We start from the raw sequence: 18,862 nt of genomic DNA, 5'->3' as shown, positions 1-18,862 counted from the left end.
GAGATCTCAGGAAGATTGTCTGCACTCTGTGTATCCTGCACTAATTGCCAAAACCCAGCCTGAAACAAAGTGCAGAGGGCAATGGAGGCAGAGTCAAGAGTTGGCAGTTCTGTGTGTGAAGTAGAATTCACCCCACCCAACACCCAAATCTCAGAGAGCAATCACTCACGGTGTACAAGAAGTTGTCCGTATCCTGTTAATATTTCCGAATCCTGTTGTTGGACTAACATGGTGTATATTCCTGTGTCTTTGATGGTGACCTTCTTTAACAGCACAGACCCATCAGACTTTATTGTCACTGGTCCATATGCAGGACCTCTTAAACGGTATTTTGAGGTTGCTATAAGAAATGCAATCATAGAACTTTTGTCCAGGCCTTTCCTTCTGAACCACAGGAGGCGTGTAGCATTGGGCGGCTTATAGGGGTTACATAGATGCACATCATCCCCTTCAGCAGCAATTTTCGACCAAATAGCTGGTTGGACTGCGGTGGGCAGGCACCAGGAGTTGAAGAGTAAGACTAGAAAATAGGAAAAAAAATAATCAATATTTGTATCCTTGTATTTGGTTGGAAAGATGAGGTCCTGAATCTTCAGCAGGTCTCCTTATCTCTCAGCCTTGTTCTGAGTAAGAATGTGTGTTTCCCATGGTCAAGGTCAACAGCATGGCCACAATTAGTCCACCACCTCTGAAGGTGTTCCTTTTTCTGTTTCAAATACTCTTCTCCAGGTGTTTGGTTTACTCACCCCTCCACTACACTCAGACCCCTTCTGACACGCAGGAGCACTTTTGAAAGACACTTGTGCTGACCACCTTCTCTAACAATTCTCTGACTTCACTTTGTGATCTGTCCCTTCTCTGTTTTTTTCATGTTACTTGTGGTACCTGACCTCACATCTAGACCTTTCCTTGTCCCTCTCTCCTCCATAGAACATGGGCGTGATGAGAGCGGGGCCCCTCTGATCTAGTACCTCCAGTGACTACAACAGCCTGGAAATACATGGGGTGGAATGAATGAGTTTTCCCAGGGTCCCACGGTAAGTCATGGGATCTATTTGCCCATTTTTGAAGTTTGTGATAAAGACAATGCTTAGAACCCCTGGTTAAATTTTTTCTGCTGCTTCCTGACAATAATAATGATTATTATTATCAGTTTTTGTAATTCAATACTCAATGAGGATTAATAGGCAATAAACAGCATTTGAGGGTTTTGTGCCTGTCATCACTTCTAGATTACGAGATTTTCCTCTTGCTGAGCCCTCTTCCCCATCCTACTGTGCTCCTTTCTCCTTCAGCCTCAGATCCAGGCAGAAGCCTTCCCTCTTTTCTCAGAGCACTGGTCTCTCCAGCAGACCCCAGCCAGTCTCTGTGTCAGATCCTTAGTCTACCCCAAGGAACTGTCTCCTACTTACCAACCAGCAGGAGCCCTTTCCAGGGGACCAGTCCTCTATGGGTAGAGACTGAGAGGAACCCCATGGTGTCTGCTGCCTGCTCTGTGGCTGCCTCTCTGAGAGAAGCTTGAGGTTCTGTAGGGCTCACAGGCACCTCTTTCCAGAACACAATGTGCTGTGTGTCCTACCTGTGCACTGAGCTTTATTCTGGAGCATGATTACTATTCTTGTCATGTGGGCTGGGGGCAGGGTCCGTGCACAGGACCCTCCCACTCCCTGCCCTCAGTCTGCCACCACTGTCCCTTCATACCAGTACTGATCCCCTGTATTCTGCTTCCTTAGAACACCTGAGGTGTCTTAAGACCACACAGACACCCACAATCACACATGCATACACACACACACACACACACACACACTCATGCTTTGTTAGGAGAAGCACAAGCCTGGGGTGTCTGGGTTTCAGGGTTTCCCCACAGCTCCATGATGGTGCCCAGTAGTCTATTCACCATCTCTGTCACCTTTGACTTTTCCCTTCAGGACAAGAGTTCTTGAGCTAACTCAGAAAAACCTGTCACAAGGATGTCATCTCTGCTGTGCATCAAATCACCTGTGAAACTTTGTGAACCTTGCAATGCCCTGGTGACAAGTTAAAAATGCAGCTTCAACAGCTGTCCAGCTAATGTGGTTGCTCAGTGAAAATGAGATCTCTTTATGTGAAGGTGGAGCCACTTCTCCAGCTCTCCTGTGCAGCGTGGACATCTTCAGTTCCCATTAATCTGCTGATTCTGACTGGCTCTCAGGAGATGTGCATCCTACTGGCCTGTAGGGTACACTTGCAATAGTAAAGCTGATGGGGGCACATGTGTCCCTGAGAGGATGACCCACTAATCCCAGCATTGGCCTCTGCTGTGCCTTGGGCTTTGATGTGCTAGCACCACACACAGTGCCTCAAATATCCTCAAAAACCTCTAATATTTCTGTTTATGACCAGAGACCCGGCTGGGCACCAGGTCCTCCCCATGCTGTCAGATGCTCTGAGAAGGTCTTATTTCCTCCCTGCAGGAAGGTCATGGAGATGACTCTGGCAGTGAAAAGGGTCAGCCTTGTGATAACTTCAGTGGGGACCCTTCTTCTACCTCAGGTTGTCACCAGAATGGATTTTGCTTCCAGGACAGAGACTTCAAACAAGAACTCTCAGTAATATGGGGAGATTTGGGTGTGAAGTGGGAGGTGTCCTGAGTGTCCCAGGAAGAAAGGCCTTTGGTGAAAGGTCAGGTGCCTGTGGACTTCCTGGTTCTCGGGGATCAGCTTCATGCAGACCACCCCTCCACACGGGTTTGTGGGACCTGTCCTTGTGCTCTCTGGTTGTGGGACAATGTCTGAGTTCTGCCTGGGTGGCTTTCTTGTGGTCACCAGACTTGCCCATGGACGATGCCAGACATGAGGTAGAGAGCAGCACAGAAACCCCTGAGGGAGGAGGTGCTCCCAGGCCCTGACAAAATAAAAAAAAATAATAATTCCAGACCTTTACAGCTATTTAATGAGATTATCTGAACCATAATGACCTGGGAGGAAGTTCTCAAATCCTGTGAAGAAAGGCAGTTTTGCAGCATTATTTATGCATCATAATCAAAGTAGAAGTAAAAAATGTTGCATAAACTCCAATAGTAGGTGAGAGAAAACATAACAGGGAAATCTCTAGTATTGGAAACAGTGCAAAATGGAGAAACACATTTTTTTACTTCGGTGGATACAGGATAATTTACATTTATGGGACACAGAGAAGGTCTGCAGGGGACCAGATAACATAAAATGTTCTATTGTCTCGGATGCATGTCCAAGACTCTGTGCTTTTAAATGGTCCTGCAAAGAAAATCACTCTGATGTGTCGAAGTTATGTTGTCCAAGAGGAAAAGAAAAAGAGGATCAGGGCTCACTGAAGCTAACAACTGACCTTTGCTAAGGAAAATATAGGCCTGGGATGTGGTAACCTGCCATCACCTGCCCAGTTAGAAATTTCTGATGAGAATATCCTGTGAGGCTTGTCAGGCCTGCCATGTGGCCCCATGAGCTTGTCAGAGTTGCTGCACAGCCCCTTTTTGTCAACAGCCTCTACAAGTAGCAGGTGGGACAGAGTAGTCATGAGGGAGGGTCCAAGAAAGGCCTGATGAAGCAGGGGATGAAAATCAGGCTCCTGCTCCATCTTCTTAGCCAAAGCCAGGTTGTGCCTGTTTCCTGTGTGTCTCTATGTTGTCCCCTGCAGGACAGAAGTAGAACTACAGACAATGTCAGGTGCTGCTCAGGGACACTGATCAGTACAGGGGGAGCCCAGTGAAAAGGCAGGCACTGTCCAGAGTACGACGAGTCCAGTGTCAGGAGAAATCTCACACCACGGGGATGTGCTGTTTCAGACAGAGCTCTCTGCTTTTAAGTGCCCCCCAAAAGGACCTGGTGAAGGTTCTCCTGCGGATTTTGGGAGAGGGTGCTGGCCTGGAGGGTTCATTTCCCAAAATGTCCCATGTGTCCTCCATCACTACACTGGAGTGTTGCATATGACTCATCTGTGTCCCTGTCTGCCCACAGGGCTCAGGAGGTGGAAGAGCTCCATGTGAATATTAAACCAGGGGCCTTGTGTGTTCTTTTGTTAGTGGCAGAGAGGTTCTCATAGAACGTTGCCAGGCTCTCTTGAGTCTGAGGTTCTCAGACTCAAGATACAAGCAGCCACAGATCCTGGGTTCTCCTGTCCCATCTGCACAGGAAGTTCCCTTTCTTCCCGAGGACATCGTGACCTAGACAGATGTCTTCAGAGACAACAGGCAGGTGTCCCACAGACCAGGAATTCTGGGAATGAAAAGTCTTCCCTGATTCCTATAAGGTCAGTTTGTGCTCTTTCCTCCCCTGGCAGTAACTCTTTCAAGGATTCAGGATCCAGAGTTTCCGTCAGGTCAGGTATTGGTGAGAACAGGAAGAACACAGGCCCTGGGTGACAAGACATAACTCACAAGGTGGCACTGTGGAGGGCTGTGATTTGGGGGGAAATAAAGTGTGGTCCAACCCCCACTGTCTAGAGGTTACTTTCCTTCCTCCTGACTGCATGAAAAGTAAAAGCCTGACCCTAGGATGTCCCCAAGCAGGTGGTCTTCCTCTCATGCTGACACCAGTGCCTTTGTGTCTATAAGAAACATAATCAACAAAAGGAAAAAAGCAAATAAAATATAACCAGAGACATTGAAATTACGAACTATCTAACAATAACCAGGGGGGAGGGAATAGTGGGGGGAAGGGTTTTCTGGAACTACTATAAAGGACACATGGACAAAACCAAGGAGGGTAGAACCAAGGGAGGGAGGTGGGTTCAGCTGGGGTTGGGGGGAGTGGTGGGGAGAAAGTTCAGACAACTGTAATTGAACAACAAAAAATAATTTTTAATTAATTTTTAATAATTTTTTGTGTGTCAAAAAAAAGAGAAAAGAAACATCCCACAGAGTGACAGCCTTCCATTGTGCAGTTTCCCTTATCAATTCAATGAGCATTCACAGAGCTTCTGTGATGTGTCAGGCTCTTGGCTGGGCCCTGGAAACTCCAGGTAAATTAAGATATGTGTGGGCCCCATGCTCATCGAGTTTGCCTTGTAACAGAGGCAGGGGCTCAGATAAATCATGGCTCTAGGGAGTTACTTATAGTTCGGTGAAGGGCTGTGAAGGGGAACTTCTGGTGCACACCCAGCATGTACTTGAGTCTCAGCTGGTCTGCGGATCACAGAGAGCACTTCTAATGAACTGACCTCTCGGCTAAGACCTGAAGAGCTGATGGCCAAGTGCTATGTTACAGTTAGCATTTTTTAAATATTCTACTTTCTATTCAAATATACTTTAGGCAATATTTCACATATGCATATATAATTTTTAATATGTTTATTGAATTATAGTTGAATATAATAAGCTTAATATATTGAAATTATACAACTTACTAATTTTTTCCAGATGCATGCACCAGAGACTTTGTTACAATGAAAACAAAGACTATGTTCCTTACTATTAAAGTCTTTTCACGCTCTCTGGTGATTGCTTTATTCTTCATCTCTCCACCTCCTTTTTTAGTGCTAAGGAAAATCTCATCAGTGTTTATATTATAAATTCATATACATTTTCAGTTTTCTCCAAATTTTTTATAACAAAATATATAATTTTAGTATGAGGTAGACTTCTTGACTCAACACAGTTATTTTGACATAGTTCTTTCTTTTTATACTCTAGTTATATCATATCCAGAGATGCATTAATTTTGATTATCTACTCACCCTTTATGGACATTTGTGTTGTTTCCAATTTGGGGCTACTAAAAATAAATGTGCCATGAACATGAATGTAGAAAAGTCTTTAATACAAAGAATTAGGTGCTTGTAAAACCATGAGTAGCCAGAGAAATGGAAGTGAGGGAGCTGCCACTGGATGTCTGGTGTCAAGGTCGTACGGCCACAGCCCCACCCAGAGGTAAGGAAACACCTGCTTCTCCACATAAAGCTGAGTCTGCCACAGCCCACCCATCAGTCACCACAGCAACAGAAATAATGGTTCCATCTCAGCTCCAGCTTCTAATATGAACCAGTGAACCTCAGAAACTGCATTTAATTCACATCTGGATCTCAATCACTAGGAGTACAAGAAAGGTTGTGTTTAACTTTTAGTCCCTCTGATAGAACATGAAACCTAAAAAATGAAGGATATATGCCAAGTGCCCACAGACAAGACATTACATTTCTGACCCACCTGCAGGCCGTGTGACTCTGGGTGAGTGGCTCCACCTCAGTAAGCGTCAGTTCCCTCATGTGATGGCATAAAAACACCTTCGGTCTTCTTTCTTGGATTTCAGAAAAGGACACCTAAAACTCCGGAAATTAGTAACTGATGTGGGTGGTAAGCGTACTTCTGTCATGAGGAGGCATACCTTGGCAGGCCTCTGAGTATGTGCAGAGTTAGAGCGGGTCACCAGAAAGACCAAGTTCTGATCAGAAGCTTGGAATTTCCAGCTGTCAATGTAAGAAATGTTCAAACCTGAAGAGAATTTTTATGAATCTCCTGGAGCCAACATGATGATAATTGCAGGAAGGAAATCACAATGGACCAGGAGAATGCTCTGAAAAATGGCAATTTAGCACCTCATTTTATACAGTACAGTCAAAGGCAGAGGCCTAAGTGCTTATACTAAGTTCATTAGCAATAGATTAGGGGGTGGGAGGGAAAAGTGCAGGAGCTCTGGGACTGGGTAAAGAGTACAAGCAATAGACACAGTAGTGAGGTTGGTTCCTACAGGAATGTCGGCAGGTAACAGTGAGCACAGTAACAGTAGTAATGAGAGGGCTTGTGCTCTTCGGTGTGGTGCAGGGAGGGGCCTGAGAAAAATAAAATCACCCCGACAGTTTAAAGGTAAGTCATGGTAGAGGAAAAAGACGATAAACACCCTCAGTGAAGGTAAAGACTGACCTTTGTCAGGGAAGATACCAGCACAGGACATGACTGCCCACCATGACTCACTTTGGTTAAGAGTTTTAATTTCAGACCGTCCTCTGTGGTTACTTAAGTTTATGTGTTCTAAGTCCCACCATGCAGGCCTTCCCTGAGCTTGTGGGGTTTAGTTTGTGGCCCCTTTTTTGTCCTCACTGCTTTGGTCATAAATCAACCTAAACAAAGCATTGGTGACTGATGTTTCGGTTAGACGACATTGTCTCAAGTGCTAGGAAGGGAGTCTTAGGAAGCCTTAGTTGCAACGTTTGTCTTGCTGAATGATAAACCACTGGTGATGCAGCAAGACCTTCACCCTGGATGGAAGACAAAGCTGAATGATCTCAAAGGAGAAGAGCAGGTAAATGGGAGGCAGTCGGTCCCACAGTCCTTTCTTACAAAAACACTCTGGATCATTTCGACCCTATAAGCCATCATGGACTAAGGTTTGCTGTCTCATTTCTCTGTGTTTTGCATCCTGAATTACATTCACTTACAGTTTGAGGACACACTATGCACCAAACCACTTTTAATAATCTGACCATGCAATTGGTTCTTATTTTCTATGGACCACCTATTATTAATTATTAATTATTCAATATGAATTTGATTTCTGATAGTTTGACACTTGGAAGCTGTCGCCTTAATGTCTATTTGGGGACCAGGCTGTGAGAACCCAATGTAAGTACAATGACCATCTAAAGGTTCCACAGGCGAGGACAGTAAGATTCCATGAGCACATTTCCTCTGCTGCAGCAGCAGGCGTGGAGGGCCGTGTCTTATAGCCACGTCAGCTCCCATTTGAATTAGTATACTTAGTAGTCCTTGTTGAGTTGGGGTGTAAATACATTCATATAATTATGTTCTAACATTTATTGATAAAACTTCTTCATCAGTATTTTTATTTGAGTAACTTTCTATAACTTTTCTTGATCTTAGTTTGTCTATTTTTACTCATTCAAAAATGACCAACTTATAAGGATAAACTACACACTTTTTACCTCTCTTAAAACACATACATCCCTTTTCTTCCTTTTGTAATCTCATTTCTTCTAAGTTTCAAAATGTTACCAGAAAGAGGGCCAGGCCCAAGGCAGGCTTCCATATGGGTAGCCAGTAGTGCATGGATTCTTGACTCTGTGCAGGAAGAATTTCTGAAAAGAATCCCAGGTGATTTTGAGAATATGTTTATTAAAGCAGGGGACAGTGAAACACAGGTGGGCCTAGACTAAAAGGATTAGCAGAAGACAGACTGGATGGGTGGGGCTGCTGAGGCTGTCTTACAACACTATGGGAAAGATGTGAGACTAGGAGGGGCCTCTTTCAGCATAGTGCAGTCACAGAGAAAAAGGGGGGCTTTGTGGAAAGGCTTTGGGGGTTTGCCTGGGGTGAGCTGCCATTGCTCCCTTAGTTGTAAGTCTTGTTTGGGACCCTTCAGATATTAGAAGAAAGAAAATTTACTAAAAACCAATTCAGTTCATATGCCACCAGAAGGGTGCACACTGGATTCTTTTTCTTGAAGAGTTTTATTCCTCTCCAAAGGTAAACAATGTAGGTGAGTCCTCAGGGAAGATCTCAATTAAATATACATCATCTTTTTCAGGTGTGCCCTTGCAGGGCTGTGATCTCCACTGATTGGTCAGTACCAGGGCAGAGGGTCTAAATTACATGACCAGCTGTGTGCCAGGGGAGGAAAGGCCACCCTGAAACCCAGGTCCAGCACATGTTTTGTTCATTACCAGGCACCCAGGTCTTTTCACCCTGGTGGCCTTGGTATCCGGCTGTAAACTGCTCTCCCAGCTTGTTCGGCCACCTTTCTCACTTTCCCCGTTTCAGTGACCAACGAATATTCCTAGACTCTTACCACCCTGCCTCAAAAGAAATACCATGAAAAGGGAATTTTCAATAATATAAAAGTTATCTTATACACCTTAGAAATTATTAACAGTTGTGCTATATACAGTCTGTTTGAGAAAAGGACAAACAAGAATAATAATTATTATTATGACTAATATTAGCAGACAGGTAAATACATTAAAACTTATAATATTGATTATCAATTAATAAACTTAATGTTGAATATCGATGAAAATATTGCTGCATGGAATATCTGAGATTTCCCTGACTATGTTCCCCTCTAGGACATTTATAGTTTCCCAATTTATGTTTAGGTCTTTTATCCACCTTGAATATATTTTTGTGTATGTTGTAAGACTGTGAACGGGTTTCATTTTTTTTGCACGTAGCTGTGCAGACCTCTCAACACCATTTGTTGAAGAGGCTATTTTTACTCCATTGTATGCTTCTGCCCACTTTGTCAAATATTAACTGACCATAGAGACTTGGGTGTATTTCTGGGCTCTCTACTCTGTTCCATTGGTCTATGTGTCTGTTCTTATGCCAGTACCAGAGTACTTTGATTACAGTGGCCTTGTAATATAGTTTGGTATCAGGTATTGTAATCCCTCCTACTTTGCTCTTCTTTCTCCAAATTGCTGAGACTATTTGGGGTAGTTTATGCTTCCGTATAAATTTTTGAAATGTTTGCTCTATACCTGTGAAATATGTCATTGATATTTTAGTAGGATTTGTGTTCAATCTATAAATTACTTTAGGTAGTATGGACATTTAGATGATGTTAATTCTTCCAATCCATAAACATGGTATATGCTTCTATTCATTTGTACCTTCCTTAATTTCTTTCTTCAGGGTTGTGCAGTTTTCTGAGTATAGGTCTTTTACCTCCTTGGTAAGGTTTATGTCTAGATATTTTATTTTTTGTTGTTATGATAAATGGGAATTTTTTCCTCTTTTATGTTTCTGATATTTCATTGATGGTGTAAAAAATCCCTTTGATTTCTGAATATTGACTTAGAATCCTGCTGTTTTGCCAAATTCACTTACTACATTGTGTAGTTTTTTGGCGGAATCTATAGGGTTTTCTATGTACATGATCATATCCTGTGAAAAAGAGTGACAGTTTTATTTCCTCCTTTCCAATTTGAATGCTTTTATTCCTTTATCATGTGTGATCACTGTGGCTAGGACTCCCAATACTATTAAAATAGAAGTGGTGAAAGCAGATATCCTCGTCTTCTTCCTGATCTTAGTGGGAAGCTTTCAGTTTTCGTCCATTGATTGTGATGTTGGCTGTTTTTTCTTGTATATGGCCTTTATCAAGTTGTTACTCCCTCTACTCCCACTTCGCTGAGTGTTTTTATCATAAGTGGGTGCTGTGCCTTATCAAATGCTTTTCCACACCTAGGGATAAGATCCTGAGATTTTTTCTTTCCTTTTGTTTGTCATGTATTATGTTTATAGATTTATGCATATTATACCATCCTTGCACATGTCCCTAATTTTAATTAGTATTTTCTGAGCTTGCTGTTGCGTGAAAGACTCCAGTCCAATTTCTATGGTTGAGAAATTGGGATCAGAAAGTATTCCAGAGGGGTGCCTGCTCAGTTTCTATATCATTCAAGTACTTTTGTGTTTAACTTGATCTTGTTACAGAAGTGTATAGAGCATGAATGCCCACAGAAGGGGCTGATATGACTTAAAACAACTAATGGGTTTATAAGAGCCCCCAGCATTCATGGTAACTGTGTGGTATTATTGTATTTTCTTGGTCAATAAGAAATATTACCAATAGGTGTCCATGAGACATTTTGATTGTTCATTCCTTGTTCATTTGTAGATTCTGTAAATGTGTGATGAACTCATACTGTAAACCTACCAGGCACGGTCTGAGGCACTGGAGACACAGTAGTGGATGAAAGACACAAGTGGACATGATTGCCGATGTCTAAGTATTTACTTGACCACTAATGTTTAAAAGGCACTTCAGGATGCCTTAAGATTTTTAATCCCAGCCAAATAATTGACCTCAGTGTTCTTCCCCAGTATTTTTCTGAATCCCTTTGTATTTTCACAACACCTCTCTTCTTCTTACAACACACAATAAAGTCTTCAGAAAACTCTTTGACTCTAGGTGCTCAGAACAAATCCAGAAACTGTACCTTCTTTTCATGCTGGTCCAACCATTCTTCCCTGTCACCTGGATGATGCGCTTGTCTTGCTACTGAGCTCCCTGTTTGCAACCAGCAGCCTTACTAATGCTGGCTAATTTGGAGGCTAAAATATTATAATATTGTCCATCCAACCTCTAAATATTTTTGGCTTGCCTAATCATCAAAATAACAGACACAGATTATCAGAAAAAAATAGTTTTTAACATATGATCATGGATAATTCACAGAAGCATAAACATTGCTATGACTGTAAGGCAACATTGGGTACGAAAAACATTTTTTAAAAGGAGTAAAAAGGGGAAGTGAGGTCTTATATTTCAGAAGTCAGAGAGTGATTCACAGGTAATTGAGAAGGGCAGATCCAAATGGCATGAAAACTTTGGGGGCAACTAAGAATCAGTGGGACAGAGAGGGTATCCAGACAACAGGTGCCTTCCCAAAGCTCTCTCACGTACCACACGTAGTCAATGAGCCTAAAGTGAATTCTCCTGAAGCACATTTCCTGTCTGAATCCCCTGGCAGGAATGTAGAGAAAGTAAACAGTTTTTTCCTGCATTTTATTTCCTAATAAATAGCTTAAAATTAATATCCTAAAACCAAATTTTCAGGGTGACAAAACATTGGTTGCTTTAATAAACACAGATCACTCAAATCCCTTTATTGTCTCTCAACCTTCCAGTGGCTCCCCACTTCACTCAGAGTAAAGCCAAGGTTCTGGCTGATGGATTCTTCATTTCTGACTTCATCTGCTCTCATCTTCTGATCTCTCTGCTCCAGTAACTTCACATCCTCTGTGCTGAGCCAACATATTAAAATTGAACATAGAAAATCACCCCAAATGTGTCTTACTTTATTCTAACATACTGTCATACAATATCGTTATCACTGTTGTTTGGATTATTGTGTGACTCCCTCACTGCCAAGTCTGGTCTGTGAGGTCTGAGATTTTGTCTCTTTTCTTTGTACTGAGGGGAAGAGTGTTAGGGAGCTGGTGAGCAGGGGGTCGGTGTCCTTTGATAAATGAGTACAAAAACTACAAATGTGATCATGTTTAACAGGATAAAATTAGGCCCATTACGATCTCACAGAACAGGAATTCTGACCTAGGTAAAAGACCAGTTAAAATGTTTTTAAAAGAGAAGCATCTAAAAGAGAATGAGCCCAGGCACAACTAGAGCTCATCAGGTGGCAGGAATTAGGTCCAGGCAGAGAACACAGTGTGTGCAAAAGCCAGGTGGTAGGAAAGTTCATTGAACTAAGAGACTTTCACTGACTCAGTTTTGTCATTGAGTGAGCTAATATGTGTCAGGCACAGAAACACAGTAGTAAACAATTGCCGAAGTTCTTATCATTGCACTCCTCTGGGTACAATTTCCAGGTCTGCCCACTTGGAAACAGCACTAATAGAAAAACAATACACCCTCCTCCTGACCACACAAGCAGTCCATGATATTAAGCATGGATTACATCTTGACTGATGTACAAGTGACAGGCAATGACCCACATATCTGCAAGGCAGACCATCTGATCAGTGTGGGCACTCACACCAATTCCACGTGTTTCCACTTCACCCACAGCTTCTCACTTGCCTTTGTAATCCCTTCCTCTGCTCCCCCACAGCCTCCAGAATTTTCAGGCAATTACTCATTTTCTTTCTTTCTCGGTAGAATCATATGCATTTGGTGAAATTTTGCATAAAGAAAATCATGTACTATGTTCTCTTTTTAATCTGGTTTTTTAATTCAGCATAATTAATATATGAGGTAAAATTTACATAATAAAAAGGGGAAACGTCAGTGGCATTGAGTTTAATGAAAATGTTGTGCAGCTAACAAGTCTACCTGGTACTAAGATATTTTAATCACTCTTATTAAACACTATAGCCATTGAATGATTGCTCTCCATCTCTTTATACCCTAATTTGTGGAAAGCACCATCTTTAATCTGTCTTGTCCTCCTTGTTTTCTGTCCCATATACCCTGTCACATGACCCCTGCCAGCTTGTATACCTGGTGTTCCCACTAGTGCCAGTGTCAGGAAACAAATCTGAGTCTTCAAAACATTATCTTTCCTCCCCTCCCTGTGTCTTACCCTCACGCCCATCCTAGCGTGGATGAATGGCACCCCCACTTCACCCAACAAGCTCCAGTGGCCCCTCACGCAACAGGTAGGTCAGCCCCTCACTCATATTACTCAGCTTCATTCTGAGTCTCCAAACAAACCCTCCTGCATGGAACCTTAAGTCTCCTTGAAACATATAATGCCTGACACCCTCACACCTCCCAGTCCTGACAATTTCTCATGTGACTTTGGGCAGCCCCCATTCCTCCATGACTTCACTCTGTGTTCACCTCTGCTCACACACAATCCACCTATGGACAGGTCCCCAAGGATGTCAGTCCAACACACCAGAGCCACAGGGAGCAGAAAATGAATAGAACCAGAGAAGATATTTATTTCCAATTTCCCAGTTCTGGATGCAGGCTCTTTAAGGACAGGCATGTGGAATTTGTACAAACAACAAGGAAAACAAAGAATGAGGACAGTGATGTCTGCTCTGAACTGCAGGTCAAATCTGGCTTCAAAGAGGCTCATTCAGTGCAGACCTGTGCGTGGCTGACATAAGAGACCTGCGTGTTTACCAGGTATTTGAGCTTTATTATAAGATGTCTTTTTTATAATCTCTCTGATCTTGTTTCTTGAAAGTGCAGTGACGATTTATATGGAATGAGTTTACTGTTGACAGTTCGGGTGTTGCAATATGTCCTTTCTTGCTGGCACATTTCATGGATTCTGAGCCAAGATTGCTCTGAGGCAACCTAGGGACCCAGGAGGTTTTGGGAAGTCAGGTCATTGCCAGCTTTGAACATCCAGTCAGAAGAGAGGCAAGACAATTGCAAATATTTTTTTCTATAAATAGGTAAGCAAAAAAAATGGAAAGATTTAAACATATGTTAAAGATTGACCCTTTGAGGAAGATGCTACGGTTAGCTAGTTACAGGGAGGTTATGTTAAAGAAAAACATGCATTAAACAAGTTTAGAAATAAATGTAAGACTTGATTAAAGTTTATACAGTAGGGTAGTGAGACAGAACTGAACAACATGAATTCAAAGGCTGGAGAGATTTTAGAACAAAAGGAACCATGGGAATATGTGCTTCTTAATGGATTTTAGACAAAGAAAAGCAAAACCACTCATAAAACATGAAGAGGGGTCCTTTTATGTTTTGCTTGTAAAGTTCCTCAATAAGATAGGTTTGTACTCTTCCTCAGAGACTGGCACACCAGGAAGATTGAAGTTCAACGGAATGGGCCCGGTATTTGAGTAGATATTCTTTGGTTCTGAACACTGGCAAGAAGCTTTCAAAAACCACTTAGGTATGTTTCAAAAGGCCAGATAAAGAGTCAGCCACTACCAAATTACAATTATATTTTCAACAGAATACTCTACAAAAATAGGTGTCAGAAGCCTGTACTCAGAAAGAAACTGTCTAAAGGTTGCTGACTGTGAGGAAACATTAAGTCCTCTAGGTCATAACACAAATGCCTTTGTCACAGTGGTGGGACCCAAACTAAATCCCTTTCAGCCAACAGCCAGTTTGCATCTCCTTCAGTTCCTGCAATTTATAAAGAGGTGTCTGTTCCTAGCAATGTAGGCACAGGGGCAAAATAGCTGAGAGTCCCTGAACAGAACCAGGATTTCATCTCCCAGGATGTTGTACTTGTACATATCTGTACACTCACCTTCTATTTATTAATTTTTTTTGCTCAAACATATAAATTGAACATATTCAATCCTACAAAATGACTGGTGTAATATACTTTGTCCTGATTAGTTACTGAAGTGAAGAGAAACTGACATTCACCACAAAAACCTGCTCTGATGCAGGCTTTTCTATAGAATATAACATGGGGAGGAGAGGTGGCAGTTTTTTTAATTTTATTTTTAAATTTTTTATGTAATGTTGTTCAGTTGTAGTCGTCTTGCCTTACCCTTTCCTTACCCTAGTCCCAGCGTCCCTGACTCCCACAGTTATTCCCCCCCATGGTCCATGCCCACGAATCCTCTATTTGTGTTCCTTTACTTGTCCCTCTCCCTTCTTTCCCCCGTTTTCACCCTTCCCACTCACCTGTGGTCTTTTCAGGCTTTCTGCTTCTTCTAGACTCAGTTTTGGAGGATTATATATTTCTAGAAATTTGTCTATTTCATCCAGGTTCAAACTTCTTGGCATGTATTTGCCCATAGTATTTTCACACGATCTCTGTGTTTCTGTATTGGTTGTAATTTCACCAGTTCCATTTCTGGTTTTATTTATTTGGGTCACATGTCTTTTTTTGTTAAAGGCTTGGTTAAAGGCCTGGTTAAAGGTTTATTGAATTTGTTTGTCTTTTGAAAGAATCAGCTCCTGGACTTACTGATCCTTTGGATTGGTCTTTTAGTTTCTATATCATTTAATTCTCTGCTGAACTTGATTATTTCCTTCCTTCTGCTTGCCTTGGGATAAGATGGGAGTTTTAACAGCCACTAATGTTAAGGAGCTTCACCGTCATACCACACCTGCAGGTTTGCATGGTTGTCTGTTCTCCTTGGTTGTTGGACTTCCATAGACTCTGATTTTCTGGAAGTTCTGACTGTTTTTTGTTTTTAGATTGCTTGTTACCCTTCTTATGGTTGTGTGAGGAGACAATATTAGTCTATCTACACATCCTTCTTGGCCAGAAGCCCAAATGGAAGCTTTTTAATAAAAGTGGGTAAAAAGTTCATTGACAGAAGGAGCACCCGCTCTTCCATCTCTTTGAAAAATATTTTCCCTTGCAAATACAAACCTAAAAATTCTTCTCTAAAAATTAATGAAAAGCTTAGTATTATGAATGAATAAATTCAACTTATTGCAACAGTTATATTAATGGTTTTTGCATTTTTACCTCTGTGTCATGGCTAATATTTTACTTATTTATTTATTTTTAGTATATTATGATGGTTTATTTCATGAAGTATCCTCTGCATCAGGCTATAGTTTAAAAGCAGTGACATGTGTGTGATTTGAGAAGAATGATGTACAATCAATAAGACCCCCCTGAAACTTGTCTTTCATGGACTTTCCCTGTATTTCCACTTAGCAATACAAGACAGTTTTCAGTTTCTATGAACAGCATCTTACAACTGCCTAAACAGAAAATTAGTATATAAATATCCCTAGGCATTTACTAAATAGGTCACAGGCCATTAAGTTCAATTGTGCACTTGAGAAATATAATGTGAAAGAGGTGTTGAAAGATGGGTAATCTGCTGTGTTTCCAACATGTCTTCGACTGCCTTAAGAGAGTGTTTGGTTTCCTTCTTACCTGCAAAATGGTAAGCTCTGCTTATTTGACTAGCTGCCCAATTAGCATATTTTATGTTGTACTTTGGTTTTTTGCACTTGCTTTTCAATTAGAAGCAATATGGCTTGCCCATATGTGAAGTCCAAACAAAGCTCTCAGATTACTGTTGTTAGTTTCAATGTTTGTGCAAAATACTTTCTTAAAAGTTCAATGTTTCAAGTCCACCTGCAGTATATTTAACCTCATTACACTGCTAACAGTATAAGTGGCTGTGTCAAAAAGTCATCATAAGCTTCCCCAAACAAAAGGTTGCTTTAACAGATTCACATTCAGTGATATAAAGCCCTGCAAGTTCAGGCCAGGCTTCTTGTTCTCCAACGAATTGTCCGAAACCCTTATTCAGTTCCTGACTGGTCTCCAATCTTTTCTCCTGAGCATTCAAATAGCAATTTTAAGGCCTTTTCCAGCCATGTTAGTTTGATTTTCATGAACAATTTGAACATACAGCTGTACAGTTTCCTCTTATATTTCCATGGCCTCAAACTCGTAGCATTGGTGAGTTGACTCTGCGACTGCCAGGGAACTCTACTCTCAACTCCTGCAGACAAAACAATGCCAAGTCATCCAGCCACAGACTAGGCCTATAATCATCACTTACTCATACATGATCCAAATATCATCTCAAAGCTTAGTAGCATGTTCCTGAATTGGTTCCTCTATGGCTTTCACAACTTGCTCACTATTTCATGAAATTTCTTTTCTCTACATTTTAACCTTTTCTTGAAATTTTTCCTGAGATATTAGAAAGCCCTGAGACTTTCCCAGTATTCTCAGAATGTTAATTAATTTAAAAGTTAAACAATCAGGTCATTGGTTGTGTCTCTCTGTATAGATGTCTATATGTCCACATTGTCTGGAAATAATTAGAGTTGGTTTATAATAATTCCTTGACTTAATTCGCTCACATAATTAAAATATAACAAAAACTAACCTGATTTCTAGTTCATTAAGGGGCACTATTTTTTCATGAATAAAATGATGTTATTTTTGCTGAATCTATTAATCACACATCTAAAGGATGAGTCGATGGCATACATGATGTTGATGTGCACGTAGACGATTGACGTACTTTTATGTTTCCAAGGAGAAGGATTGTGGCTGCCATGGAATAGGCTTTATTGTTCACACTACAAAAAATAACAAATACTTCTTTAAGAAGAAGACACTTCATGAACCAAGTGTGCACACATGGTTTAAAAAAACTGAATATGTATAATTGATGAATTGCTTGCCTTTCTCCATACTAATTAATGGAAATATCATTATATTCTGAAAATATTTCTTAGTCAACTTCTCCAATAGTATATTTATATAGCATTCAGTACAGTGGATAGAAGAATAAATAAGAACATAAAAATTAAAGAAATGTCTTTAAACCCAAAGCAGACTATTGCTTGTTTCTGTGGAGAGGTCTCTGTGATGTCCTGCCCAGGGTCTGTGCTCTGGGCCCTAGAGGACACCTAGGGTGGTTGAAAAAGCCCACCAAATGTAGAGGTATTGGAAAGAGATTCTCCCTGCCATAGAATAGCTACCTGCCCAGGCAGTGCAGTCTGGATTGATGATAAGAAGGGGTAAGAGTGGGGGAAAGTGCAGTCCCAATACTAAAACTGTAAAGTTAACAGCCTCAGTGGCTGTGCCGATGACCTGCCTCAGAGGACAAACTCCAGGGAGGTTGAGTCCACACTGTGAATGGTTTGAAGGGACAATGCCTCACCTGAGGGAGGGACATGGAAAGACATCAGAGTAGAAATGAGAGCCTAGTGGGTAAAGCAGTTGAATGACTAAATCCAAGAGAGACCTCCCAAAGCTCTCCTGATGGTGACAAGCCCTCTAAAGAAGAACCAGGTGGGAGACAGTAGAGAGAGGGGATGGGTTGGGGGGTTTACCTCCTTATGTAACATGGTCAGGGAAAGCATCCACGTCTCTGGGACATTTGAGTGAGACCTAGGAGAGTGCAGATGGGGATATGGAGGACTTGGTTGGTGACACCTGATTTGGCCTGATTAGTTTCCTAGGTACAGAGGAACTGGCTTTCTCCACATATTTTTCTCTGATGAAGTTTTTTTCTATTAAACATAACATGAAAGTTTTAACAGTCACCTGAGGTTAGAAAGCTTCACCCTGAGAATTCACCTGCATTCTCTCTAGCTCTGTGTGGTGTCCTCTTTTCCAAGAGATACCAAAGACCAAGGAGGTCAGACTTAGCTTCATAAGGTGTGAGGTCATTTCCAATTCCATGGGCTTTGGGCTGAACTAGGAAAAATGAGCTAAAGTGTTGGTTTAATTACCAAAGCTTCCAATTAGATATTACTAACAAAAGGAAGAGAAGTGTATTCAAGTTATGGAAATAATTTTATTGACATATAAATAAGAATACTCAAGGCTTTAGAAATCTTTTCAGAGAAAGAGAAAGACAAACATCAGTGTTGCTATGCACACAGGTGTCCTCATTTCCATTCCCATTGTCTACAACAGTGTCCTGGTGCCTCCTCATGTTTGCATGGAGGAGGACAGAGCTCAGATTCTATGACTCATCACCTGCTCTCACTGG

At 41.4% G+C, this 18,862-nt stretch overlaps 1 pseudogene; it reads right to left on the bottom strand.

Moving 5' to 3' along the window:
- Positions 1-16,159: 16,159 nt before the first annotated feature.
- LOC128779148 (ER membrane protein complex subunit 2-like) lies at positions 16,160-18,805 on the bottom strand (annotated as a pseudogene).
- Between the last annotated feature and the right edge of the window lie 57 nt (positions 18,806-18,862).

The sequence above is a fragment of the Desmodus rotundus genome, chromosome 12 (genome assembly GCF_022682495.2).
Source record: "Desmodus rotundus isolate HL8 chromosome 12, HLdesRot8A.1, whole genome shotgun sequence".
Lineage (NCBI taxonomy): Eukaryota > Metazoa > Chordata > Mammalia > Chiroptera > Phyllostomidae > Desmodus > Desmodus rotundus.
Note: the sequence above shows the minus strand (reverse complement) of the source record. Positions and strands in the feature narration are given on the sequence as shown.